Source organism: Ranitomeya imitator, chromosome 3 (assembly GCF_032444005.1).
Source record: "Ranitomeya imitator isolate aRanImi1 chromosome 3, aRanImi1.pri, whole genome shotgun sequence".
Taxonomy (NCBI): Eukaryota; Metazoa; Chordata; class Amphibia; order Anura; family Dendrobatidae; genus Ranitomeya; species Ranitomeya imitator.
In genome coordinates, this window is record NC_091284.1 from 812722593 (window position 1) to 812736050 (window position 13458).

Here is a 13458-nt window from a genome sequence, read left to right on the forward strand (position 1 = left end):
CACCATTTTGGAAAGTAGACCCCCTAAGGAACTTATCTAGAGGTGTGGTGAGCACTTTGACCCAACAAGTGCTTCACAGAAGTTTATAATGTAGAACCGTAAAAATAAAAAATCATATTTTTTCACAAAAATTATCTTTTCGCCCCCAATTTTTTATTTTCCCAAGGGTAAGAGAAGAAATTGGACCCCAAAAGTTGTTGTACAATTTGTCCTGAGTACGCTGATAGCCCATATGTGGGGGTAAACCACTGTTTGGGCGGATGGGAGAGCTCGGAAGGGAAGGAGCGCCGTTTGACTTTTCAATGCAAAATTGACAGCAATTGAGATGGGACATCATGTTGCGTTTGAAGAGCCACTGATGTGCCTAAACATTGAAACCCCCCACAAGTGACACCATTTTGGAAAGTAGACCCCCTAAGGAACTTATCTAGAGGTGTGGTGAGCACTTTGACCCACCAAGTGCTTCACAGAAGTTTATAATGTAGAACCGTAAAAATAAAAAATCATATTTTTTCACAAAAATTATCTTTTTGCCCCCAATTTTTTATTTTCCCAAGGGTAAGAGAAGAAATTGGACCCCAAAAGTTGTTGTACAATTTGTCCTGAGTACGCGGATACCCCATATGTGGGGGTAAACCACTGTTTGGGTGGATGGGAGAGCTCGGAAGGGAAGGAGCGCCGTTTGACTTTTCAAAGCAAAATTGACAGGAATTGAGATGGGACGCCATGTTGCGTTTGAAGAGCCACTGATGTGCCTAAACATTGAAACCCCCCACAAATGACACCATTTTGGAAAGTAGACCCCCTAAGGAACTTATCTAGAGGTGTGGTGAGCACTTTGACCCACCAAGTGCTTCACAGAAGTTTATAATGCAGAGCCGTAAAAATAAAACAAAATTTTTTTCCCACAAAAATTATTTTTTTAGCCCCCAGTTTTGTATTTTCCTGAGGGTAACAGGAGAAATTGGACCCCAAAATTTGTTGCCCAATTTGTCCTGAGTGCGATGATACACCATATGTGGGGGGAACCACTGTTTGGGCACATGGGAGGGCTCAGAAGGGAAGGAGTGCCATTTGAATGCAGACTTAGATGGAATGGTCTGCAGGTGTCACATTGCGTTTGCAGAGCCCCTAATGTACCTAAACAGTAGAAACCCCCCACAAGTGACACCATTTTGGAAAGTAGACCCCCTTAGGAACTTATCTAGATGTGTGCTGAGCGCTTTGACCCACCAAGGGCTTCACAGAAGTTTATAATGGAGAGCCGTAAAAATAAAACAAAAATTTTTTCCCACAAAAATTATTTTTTAGCCCCCAGTTTTGTATTTTTCCGAGGGTAAAAGGAGAAATTCGACCCCACAATTTGTTGTCCAATTTGTCCTGAGTGCGCTGATACCCCATATGTGGGGGGGAACCACTGTTTGGGCGCATGGGAGGGCTCGGAAGGGAAGGAGCTCCATTTGGAATGAGGACTTAGATGGAATGGTCTGCAGGTGTCACATTGCATTTGCAGAGCCCCTAATGTACCTAAACAGTAGAAACCTCCCACAAGTGACACCATTTTGGAAACTAGACCCCCTAAGGAACTCATCTAGATGTGTTGTGATAGCTTTGAACCCCCAAGTGTTTCACTACAGTTTGTAACGCAGAGCCGTGAAAATTAAAAAAAAAAATCTTTCCCCCCAAAATTATTTTTTAGCCCCCAGTTTTGTATTTTCCCGAGGGTAAGAGGAGAAATTCGACCCCAAAAGTTGTTGTCCAATTTGTCCTGAGTACGCTGATACCCCGTATGTTGGGGGAAACCAACGTTTGAGCGCATGGCAGAGCTCGGAAGGGAAGGAGCGCCATTTGGAATGCAGACTTAGATGGAATGGTCTGCAGACGTCACATTGCATTTGCAGAACCCCTAATGTACCTAAACAGTAGAAACCCCCCACAAGTGACCCCATATTGGAAACTAGACCCCCCAGGGAACTAATCTAGATGTGTTGTGAGAACTTTGAACCCCCAAGTGTTTCACTACAGTTTATAACGCAGAGCCGTGAAAATAAAAAATCTTTTTTTTCCCACAAAAAATATGTTTTAGCCCCGAGTTTTGTATTTTCCCAAGGGTAGCAGGAGAAATTGGACCCCAAAAGTTGTTGTCCTATTTGTCCTGAGTACGCTGATACCCCATATGTTGGGGTAAACCCCTGCTTGGGCACACGGGAGAGCTCGGAAGGGAAGAAGCACTGTTTTACTTTTTCAACGCAGAATTGGCTGGAATTGAGATCAGACGCCATGTCGCGTTTGGAGAGCCCCTGATGTGCCTAAACAGTGGAAACCCCCCAATTATAACTGAAACCCTAATCCAAACACATCCCTAACCCTAATCCCAACAGTAACCCTAACCACACCTCTAACCCTGACACACCCCTAACCCTAATCCCAACCCTATTCCCAACCGTAAATGTAATCTAAACCCTAACTGTAACTTTAGCCCCAACCCAAACTGTAGCCCTAGCCCTAACCCTAGCCCTAGCCCTAACCCTAGCCCTAACCCTAACCCTAGCCCTAACCCTAGCCCTAACCCTAACCCTAGCCCTAACCCTAGCCCTAACCTTAGCCCTAACCCTAGCCCTAACCCTAACCCTAGCCCTAACCCTAGCCCTAACCCTAGCCCTAACCCTAGCCCTAACCCTAGCCCTAACTCTAACCCTAGCCCTAATGGGAAAATGGAAATAAATACATTTTTTTAATTTTTCCCTAACTAAGGGGGTGATGAAGGGGGGTTTGATTTACTTTTATAGCGGGTTTTTTAGCGGATTTTTATGATTGGCAGCCGTCACACACTGAAAGACGCTTTTTATTGCAAAAAATATTTTTTGCGTTACCACATTTTGAGAGCTATAATTTTTCTATATTCTGGTCCACAGAGTCATGTGAGGTCTTGGTTTTTGCGGGACGAGTTGATGTTTTTATTGGTAACATTTTCGGGCACGTGACATTTTTTGATCGCTTTTTATTCCGATTTTTGTGAGGCAGAATGACCAAAAACCAGCTATTCATGAATTTCTTTTGGGGGAGGCGTTTATACCGTTCCGCGTTTGGTAAAATTGATGAAGCAGTTTTATTCTTCGGGTCAGTACGATTACAGCGACACCTCATTTATATCATTTTTTTATGTTTTGGCGCTTTTATACGATAAAAACTATTTTATAGAAAAAATAATTATTTTTGCATCGCTTTATTCTCAGGACTATAACTTTTTTATTTTTTTGCTGATGATGCTGTATGGCGGCTCGTTTTTTGCGGGACAAGATGACGTTTTCAGCGGTACCATGGTTAGTTATATCTGTCTTTTTGATCGCGTGTTATTCCACTTTTTGTTCGGCGGTATGATTATCAAGCGTTGTTTTTTGCCTCGTTTTTTTTTTTTTTTTCTTACGGTGTTTACTGAAGGGGTTAACTAGTGGGCCAGTTTTATAGGTCGGGCCGTTACGGACGCGGCGATACTAAATATGTGTACTTTTATTGTTTTGTTTTTTTTATTTAGATAAAGAAATGTATTTATGGGAATAATATTTTTATTTTTTTTTTCATTATTTTGGAATATTTTTTTTTATTTTTTTTTACACATTTGAAATTTTTTTTTTTACTTTTTTACTTTGTCCCAGGGGGGGACATCACAGATCAGTGATCTGAGAGTTTGCACAGCACTCTGTCAGATCACCGATCTGATAGGAGTGCAGGCTGCTTCACAGTGCCTGCTCTGAGCAGGCTCTGTGAAGCCACCTCCCTCCCTGCAGGACCCGGATCCGCGGCCATCTTGGATCCGGGGCTGGAGGGAGCAGGGAGGGAGGTGAGACCCTCGCAGCAACGCGATCACATCGCGTTGCTGCGGGGGGCTCAGGGAAGCCCGCAGGGAGCCCCCTCCCTGCGCGGTGCTTCCCTGTACCGCCGGCACATCGCGATCATCTTTGATCGCGGTGTGCCGGGGGTTAATGTGCCGGGGGCGGTCCGTGACCGCTCCTGGCACATAGTGCCGGATGTCAGCTGCGATAAACAGCTGACACCCGGCCGCGATCGGCGGCGCTCCCCCCGTGAGCGCTGCCGATCGCACATGACGTACTATTGCGTCCTTGGGAAGTAAAGCCCACCCCACATGGACGCAATAGTACGTCTAATGGCAGAAAGGGGTTAACTGAGCGTTCAGTATTTTATAAAAAACCATTATGTAATATCAGTTATTACAAACCTGCAAGCGGCCACTTGTCTAAGGACTGATGGGTTCTCGCAACATTTTTTATTTGTTTTGCCAGAACTCGGATCTGCTACATCATAGCGGAAGATGTGAAACTGCCTTTTTTTCTAGAGTATTCTACAACATTTAATAAAGAAATTCATGTATAAGTTATATATTTTTAAAAAATCATTTTTAATTATTTCAGATACCTTTGTAGTCGGGACACTCTCCTTTTTTTGTTGAAATAACTCCGATCTGCTACATCATAGCAGAGGGACATGAAATTGGCATGGCAGCTATAATTCTTATTTTTTCTGAAGCACTCTCCAACATTTAATAAATATAGGTTCTATTTTTTAAGATTATTTTTAATTTTTTTAGATACCTAATCGTGACATTCTTTTTTTTTAATTTTTTTTGGCTTGAATTCGGATCTGCTACATCATAGCGCAGGACGCGGAATTGGCTTTGCTGCCATAATGCCTTTTCTTTCTAGAGTGCTCTCAAACGTTTACCTTTAAGTTCTTTTATAAGTTTTTTTTATTTTTTTATACTTTTGTGGTCTGAACACTGAGTTCCAAGTTGAGTAAATAGAAATGAGGTTGGTTCAATATCATAATAACAGGGCCCACCCTAATGATGCTGGGATTCTCTACCAAGAACACTAGGGTCTGATCTTTTGTTCCAGCATCCACCCCCTTTCCATGACCCTTTGCCAAATCCCCAAACAAGGGGAGTCCTTCATGGAGCCTCCCCACCTACAAGCATTGGTGATAAGACTGAGGCCGGCCATACACATTAGATGGCGGTTCGGCGAATGTAGCTACAGCCGATCGTTTGGCCAATGGTCATGTCGGCCGACTCGCCAATACTCTGGATTGCTCGCTTGGCCGAGAAGTCCTGTGTTCTAAATGAGAACGCCGCCAATTGACCCACCAGCCGGTGGCTTATCTCAGGGAGAATAATGCGATCGTCAGCTCTAAATCAGACACGTGTGATTAACATCTCTCCCAACCATCAGTCAGATGGCGCCTCATTAAACATACCACCTTCGGCTGAACCAGTTGTCATCTGCCAACATTATTTTAATGTCAGTGTGTGGGCCTTTACGGCTCCCATGCACCTTAGACAAATGACTAATGTTGGATGAGCCCACCGATTTTGGTGGGATTGGCGGACAGTCTATAACGTGTGTAGGAGGTACCTGACAGATGATGTCGGGAAAGATAAGGATCCAGTATGTCCGATTTCAGACTGCCAATCCTTTTGTTTTCCCGACTATATCCCACAAGTAGTATAGTCTGGAAAGTGCACTCTCATATAGAGCTGAAGAGCACTCCTGTATATGGCGGAGTTGGGATAGAGAGTTCGGCCTGCAGCTATCTAAAGTGTATGGGGGCTCTGCATGGGCGGCCTCTATGGTATGTACGCCCTTGAGTTACAACTTTTTATAAAACATGGTACCATTGACCAAAGAAGTGGGACCCATAAAAAGTGTAAGTGATACCATAGATCATAAGTTCGAAGGATTTAATGTCGGGAGTCCACAGGCACAAAAAAAAACCTTTTTTGAACTCCCATAGAATTGAATAAAGAGAGCTGACTGTGCTACGTAGTTACATATCAGTTAGGACTCACACCATGGTATGGATCGCACTCGGTCATATATTATTCTGTGGGCCCTTGCACATGTCCAGTTTTTTCCCTGGACAAAACCTGTCTGAGGAAAAAATTGCAGCATGTCCGAGTTTGATCCAATATTTGGATTAAAATTGACCATGCAACTAAATGAGTTTGTGGTAATCACCGGACTGCACTCTGATGACATCTGGGTGTAGTCTGATTTCCGTGTACTGACACAATGGAGAAGATGGAGAAATTTTTTTTTAGATTTCTTCATGTACAGTACAGACCAAAAGTTTGGACACACCTTCTCATTTAAAGATTTTTCTGTATTTTCAGGACAATGAAAATTGTACATTCACCCTGAAGGCATCAAAACTATGAATTAACACATGTGGAATTATATACTTAACAAAAAAGTGTGAAACAACTGAAAATATGTCTTATATTCTAGGTTCTTCAAAGTAGCCATCTTTTGCTTTGATGACCGCTTTGCACACTCTTGGCATTCTCTTGATGAGCTTCAAGAGGTAGTCGCCGGGAATGGTCTTCCAGCAATCTTGAAGGAGTTCCCAGAGATGCTTAGCACTTGTTGGCCCTTTTGCCTTCACTCTGCGGTCCAGCTCACCCCAAACCATCTCGATTGGGTTTAGGTCTAGTGACTGTGGAGGCCAGGTCATGTGGCATAGCACCCCATCACTCTCCTTCTTGGTCAAATAGCCCTTACACAGCCTGGAGGTGTGTTTGGGGTCATTGTCCTGTTGAAAAATAAATGATGGTCCAACTAAGCGCAAACTGGAAATACAGAAAAATCTTTAAATGAGAAGGTGTGTCTAAACTTTTGGTCTGTACTGTACGAGATAAACAGATGATACTGACCACACTCTGATCAAAGGCTAATCAGAATAATCGGTCGAAAAAATTAGACACATGAATGAAAACTTGACCGGTATATTTCACAATTGTCTGGGTCTTCTCTCTGGTGGTCCAGAGAGAAGACCCCGTATGTGTCAAATGTAGTTGTAGAAGTTGCAGAAACAGCTAAATATTTCTCAACTCCCAGAAAATTGATCCACTGCTGCTCTTCATTATCTCCAGCGCTGATCAAGGAAAGAGATGACTCCCCTCTAACAATATGTGGGGTCCCAGATCTCAATATGTGGGAGTCCCAGAAATGAAAACCATTAACAATCAGACATAAAATCTCACATGGGATTACTTCTTACTTAGACTTTTTTTTCCAATCTTTCTTTTTTAAAGGGGTGCTCGCTTTCCTAAGATATACCACACTTGATAAGTTGGCGGTCCAACCTCTAGCACCTTCCTTAAAATGAAGGGACCGCAGCGCTGATTTAATGTTGCATCTCCTTCTTTGTTTTTCCAGCATACGCGGCTTTTCTTTTGATTACACGACTTGGTGTGCCGTCACATGTGCGTCATGCTGCAACGGTTACGTCACGTCAGGGCGGCTAATCAAAAGAGTAGCTGAGAATGCCATCAAAGATAGTTGATGCAGCCACTGGACCAGGTCCTGCAAATTGATTGGCGCCATTTTTGGTGCTCAGCGCTTTAGCTCCTTGAGTCTAAGGTTTGTTGGGTCTCTTGGATCCTACCACCACAATTATAAAGTGATGGCACATCCTAATGATGCCGCTTTAACCCGGGACGCATTGGGACAGGTATTAGATCAGGTTGCCCAGCTCTATCCTAGGAGCTACGCATCTGTGGACAGCATCTGTTACAGTACATTGAGGCAAAGTCACATCCATTCATTTGTTCCAAGGCTTGTCTACATAATAATGATGTCTTGTAATGTTCTGCTAATTGTTTTCAACAAGACATCCGGTCTTCACAAGACGCCATCCATTCCTGTTGAAGTCCCTCTCGTTAAACCATAATCATCGAGGCATCATACGCTAGATTTCCCCTGGAACCATTGGGTACAGTTCATCCTGGTGATATTGTTAGCTATTCATAGCATGCTGTCCCTAGTTTTGAAGTTTCCGAGGTGTTAATTGTGCTCGCCCGCGTCCATATGTCTCCTTTGTGTTGTGCGGAGGCTGACCAGTCCAGGATCTGATTACCATGAAGTGATCTTGAAGTGTTATTGGCACGCAGACCCTCCTCTTTGAGCTCAGAAAAGCAAAAAAACAAAACCCTAAACAAATGGACTTAATAAGTCATCCATCAAAATGTGCGGATCTGAGATCCCTGGGTTCTGCCGGAGAATGGTTAATGAGGAATCACCTTTTGTTACCAAGGCAACAACATTTAGACATTTGCAAACTAAAGGCTGGAAACGACGTTCATTTTTCATAGTACATTGTGCAACAACTACTGGGAGAAAAATCACGTCGTGTACTCAGAAGACCTTGTTCTCGGAGGGTACCGGAAGGAAGGATGGCCAAGTTCATCACTAGTCATTTTTTCTGGTATTTTCCATCACAAAAAAACAATGAGGGGTCAAAATAAAAGTCACTATTCTTTGCCCAAGCTTATCAAACCATCATCCAAGGAGGCATATATATGCTGTCACTAGAGGGTTCTCCAGCTTGGAAGGATATTCCCATTTTAGCAAGTTATCTCCTATTCATATGCTGGGTGATAACTTGCTTGCTTGCTCGAGGTCCAACCACCGATTCCAAGAACGAGGCAATGAACTGCCATGCTTGCCATTCTGTGGTCTTTAGGATTGCCAGAGATAGCCGAGCATTGTACTCTACGACACTCCCATGAATATACTGGTGCTCCGCAATTCATTACAATGGGGAATTTTATAGCCACATTAATGGGTTCCAGCAGCAAGTTATCACTGATCCACAGGATAGGTGGTATTGTGCTGAGATGGGAATAAACCTTTAAAACTTTTTAGACCTATCCATCGATCTACAGAATCTTATCAATGCGACTTCTAACAGTCTGCTGAACGAGGTCTTAAAGATCTTTGTGTGAATTGAGTGGTAATGTTGATGGTGGTAACTATTAACTTTTGATACTGACAGAGATGGAGTGATATCGGAGTTGAGAGGCCTCCATTCTAGGGATCTGTGGGGATCCTTGGGGTTGGGCCACCAGTTATTATATATTTATCACCTATGTATTTACTAGTAGGCCCTCTTCATTTCCCAAAAAACAGAACCAGTTCATCAATGGTGATGTCAAGATTGGGTAATACCCGCAAATGGGGGGCCAATATTTATGCTTATTTTTACTCATCCTAACAGCTCCATCAAATTACTGGAAACTGGTGGTACCCAATGCAAAAAAAAAGAAAGAAATTGGTCTTCACTTACCATGTACCAATGTCATCATATATGGCAGAGGGGTCTTTATAGCCCACTCTAGTCATCCTGCAGGATATTGACCTTGGCTCCATATTCTTATTGGATCTTCTATGGCACTGATCTTCTTGATAATGACCTTTGGCCATTCTGAGCCGTGGACAATGGGTGACCTCTCTGGGGGGCTACGACCTGGGGATCAGACTAGGATGCTCCACATAAACCTGTAGCCTGGCATTACTGAGGAGCGTTTGTCTATTAATAATGAAAACAATATATCAGTATACATGGCCATCCCCGAATAAAGATGTCTCTCCGATATTCCACCCGCGGTAATCAATGTTTATTTCTCATTCTTTCCTTATTTTGTACGAGTGAGACAATTACATTCGGAGAATCACAAATCTGCTTTGTTACCATATTTTAATTTAGATTTCGCTCAACAAAACGCAATAAACTGTAAACATTCATCGTCTTCTCATTATCCCGCAGTAATACAGAAGGATTGTGGCTTATTTCCCCGGATTAGTGACAGTAATGTCTTATAGAATGAACATCAGTAAATAGTCTACAAAATGTATTATTGTAATAAAGGGTCCATATATTACAGTGGGGCAAAAAAGTATTTAGTCAGTCAGCAATAGTGCAAGTTCCACCACTTAAAAAGATGAGAGGCGTCTGTAATTTACATCATAGGTAGACCTCAACTATGGGAGACAAACTGAGAAAAAAAAATCCAGAAAATCACATTGTCTGTTTTTTTTAACATTTTATTTGCATATTATGGTGGAAAATAAGTATTTGGTCAGAAACAAACAATCAAGATTTCTGGCTCTCACAGACCTGTAACTTCTTCTTTAAGAGTCTCCTCTTTCCTCCACTCATTACCCGTAGTAATGGCACCTGTTTAAACTTGTTATCAGTATAAAAAGACACCTGTGCACACCCTCAAACAGTCTGACTCCAAACTCCACTATGGTGAAGACCAAAGAGCTGTCAAAGGACACCAGAAACAAAATTGTAGCCCTGCACCAGGCTGGGAAGACTGAATCTGCAATAGCCAACCAGCTTGGAGTGAAGAAATCAACAGTGGGAGCAATAATTAGAAAATGGAAGACATACAAGACCACTGATAATCTCCCTCGATCTGGGGCTCCACGCAAAATCCCACCCCGTGGGGTCAGAATGATCACAAGAACGGTGAGCAAAAATCCCAGAACCACGCGGGGGGACCTAGTGAATGAACTGCAGAGAGCTGGGACCAATGTAACAAGGCCTACCATAAGTAACACACTACGCCACCATGGACTCAGATCCTGCAGTGCCAGACGTGTCCCACTGCTTAAGCCAGTACATGTCCGGGCCCATCTGAAGTTTGCTAGAGAGCATTTGGATGATCCAGAGGAGTTTGGGGAGAATGTCCTATGGTCTGATGAAACCAAACTGGAACTGTTTGGTAGAAACACAACTTGTCGTGTTTGGAGGAAAAAGAATACTGAGTTGCATCCATCAAACACCATACCTACTGTAAAGCATGGTGGTGGAAACATCATGCTTTGCGGCTGTTTCTCTGCAAAGGGGCCAGGACGACTGATCCGGGTACATGAAAGAATGAATGGGGCCATGTATCGTGAGATTTTGAGTGCAAACCTCCTTCCATCAGTAAGGGCATTGAAGATGAAACGTGGCTGGGTCTTTCAACATGACAATGATCCAAAGCACACCGCCAGGGCAACGAAGGAGTGGCTTCATAAGAAGCATTTCAAGGTCCTGGAGTGGCCTAGCCAGTCTCCAGATCTCAAACCCTACCTTTGGAGGGAGTTGAAAGTCCGTGTTGCCAAGCGAAAAGCCAAAAACATCACTGCTCTAGAGGAGATCTGCATGGAGGAATGGGCCAACATACCAACAACAGTGTGTGGCAACCTTGTGAAGACTTACAGAAAACGTTTGACCTCTGTCATTGCCAACAAAGGATATATTACAAAGTATTGAGATGAAATTTTGTTTCTGACCAAATACTTATTTTCCACCATAATATGCAAATAAAATGTTAAAAAAAACAGACAATGTGATTTTCTGGATTTTTTTTTCTCAGTTTGTCTCCCATAGTTGAGGTCTACCTATGATGTAAATTACAGACGCCTCTCATCTTTTTAAGTGGTGGAACTTGCACTATTGCTGACTGACTAAATACTTTTTTGCCCCACTGTATCTATCATCCATCTATCTATCTATCTATCTATCTATCTATCTATCTATCTATCTATCTATCATCTATCTATCTATCATCCATCTATTATCTATCTATTATCTATTATCTATCTATTATCTATCAATTATCTATCATCTATCTATCTATCTATCTATCATCTATCTATTATCTATTATCTATCTATTATCTATTATCTATCTATTATCTATCATCTATCTATCTATCTATCATCTATCTATCTATCATCCATCTATTATCTATATATCTATCTATCATCTATCTATTATCTATTATCTATCTATTATCTATTATCTATCTATTATCTATCATCTATCTATCTATCTATCTATCTATCTATCTATCTATCTATCTATCTATCATCTATCTATCTATCATCCATCTATTATCTATCTATCTATCTATCATCTATCTATTATCTATCTATTATCTATTATCTATCTATTATCTATCATCAATTATCTATCTATAATCTATTATCTATCTATCATCTATTATCTATCATCTATCTATCTATTATCTATAATCTATTATCTATCTATTATCTATCTATCTATCTCTCTATCTATATATTATCTATCCATTATCTATTATCTATTTATGACCAGCACCTCCCAAGTGTGAACAGGTGCAAGCTGTAGCGACTGCAAAATTATCTGTGTATTATTATCTATCTTCCTTCCTCATATTTATCTATCTATCTATCTATCTATCTATCTATCATCTATCTGTTATCTATCCATTATCTAGCTATCATCTATTATCTATCTATCTATTATCTTTCTATTATCTACCTATTATCTATTAGCTATCTATCATCTCACTATTATCTATCTATCTATATTCTATCTATTATCTATCAGTTTATCTATCTATCTATCTATCTATTATCTATCTATCTATCTATCTATCTATCTATCTATCTATCTATCTATTATCTATCTATCTATCTATCATCTATCTATCATCTATCTATCCATCCATCTGATAACACTATGGAGGATTTCTTTGCCTGTTCCTCGTACATTGTGGCAGGTTCCTACACGTTTCACTCGTTGGTGTCTTGCGGGCCTTTCATGTATCAGCGGTGCTCGTATGAAGCCCCCTCAGCCTATTAAGTTGTCCTCCCCTCCTGTGGGGACTGACATTTCTAACGCTCAGGGTTTCCATCTCTGCCTCGTATCCGGCTGCTCGGTGTGGATTTGTGAGGTTTCCATGGTAACACAATGCTTGTACATTGATCTGAATGTCACCAGTGAGTACAGTACGCAGCACCTCGGCTGGCTCATGTGCTGCCGGCGTCACACAGATCAGCATATATCAAAACGTGTGTTGAGATAAAAATTGGAAAACATTGATCATCATCCTCATCACACTCCTCTTCTTCATCTGTATTCCTCCCAGACAGATTTCAGTGTTCATTGGCGATCATGCGACATTGTTATGTCACATCAGCACTGCAGCCAATCAGCAGCCACTGATTGGCTGCAGCCATTACCATTCTGTCAGACTGTTATACTTCCAGCACCAGATTTTAATGGCTAGATCTGATCGCTTTTGTTTAAGCTCCTAAATGCCACTCTCATTACCTGTCAAGTGCTTTCAAAAAGAACCTGTCCCCAGTCACATGATTTCAGACAATATGAGCGTTTTTATTTATTCTATTTTGATTTGATATTTATGGTTTTTACAATGAGGCGTGGCTTAAAGGGTAAATATGCAGTGCAGCCTAAAGTCACGCCCAAGAGGATCATGTGAGCTAGGGAATGCGGCAGCGCTGGGGCACTCAGGGTCAGGGGACCTATCTGCACACCACTTTGAACTATATTCACATGCACAAGGAAAAGTGAGGAAGATTAGGTGAGTTTAATTTTTTTGAATTACTAACATGGCTATGTTGGGTCAAGGACAGACACTATGTAGGGATACAAAGCGAGTAAAACTATTGTATAGAGAATACAAAGGGCATTCCTCTGGAAGACCTTTCCTGTCCAGTATTAAAAAAACCCATTGATCTGAATGGTCATTGTGTAATGCATAATCTGCCCTGTGGAGGCACTGTAGGGGAAGTTGAACATTTTGAAGCCAGATTTCCCCTG

The 13458-nt window shown here is 41.7% G+C and overlaps 1 protein-coding gene across 2 annotated transcripts in view; it reads left to right on the forward strand.

Moving 5' to 3' along the window:
- DLG2 (discs large MAGUK scaffold protein 2) overlaps positions 1-13458 on the forward strand; it is a 1534662-nt gene that overhangs the window by 299284 nt on the left and 1221920 nt on the right. The gene's annotated exons all lie outside the window — the stretch shown is intronic.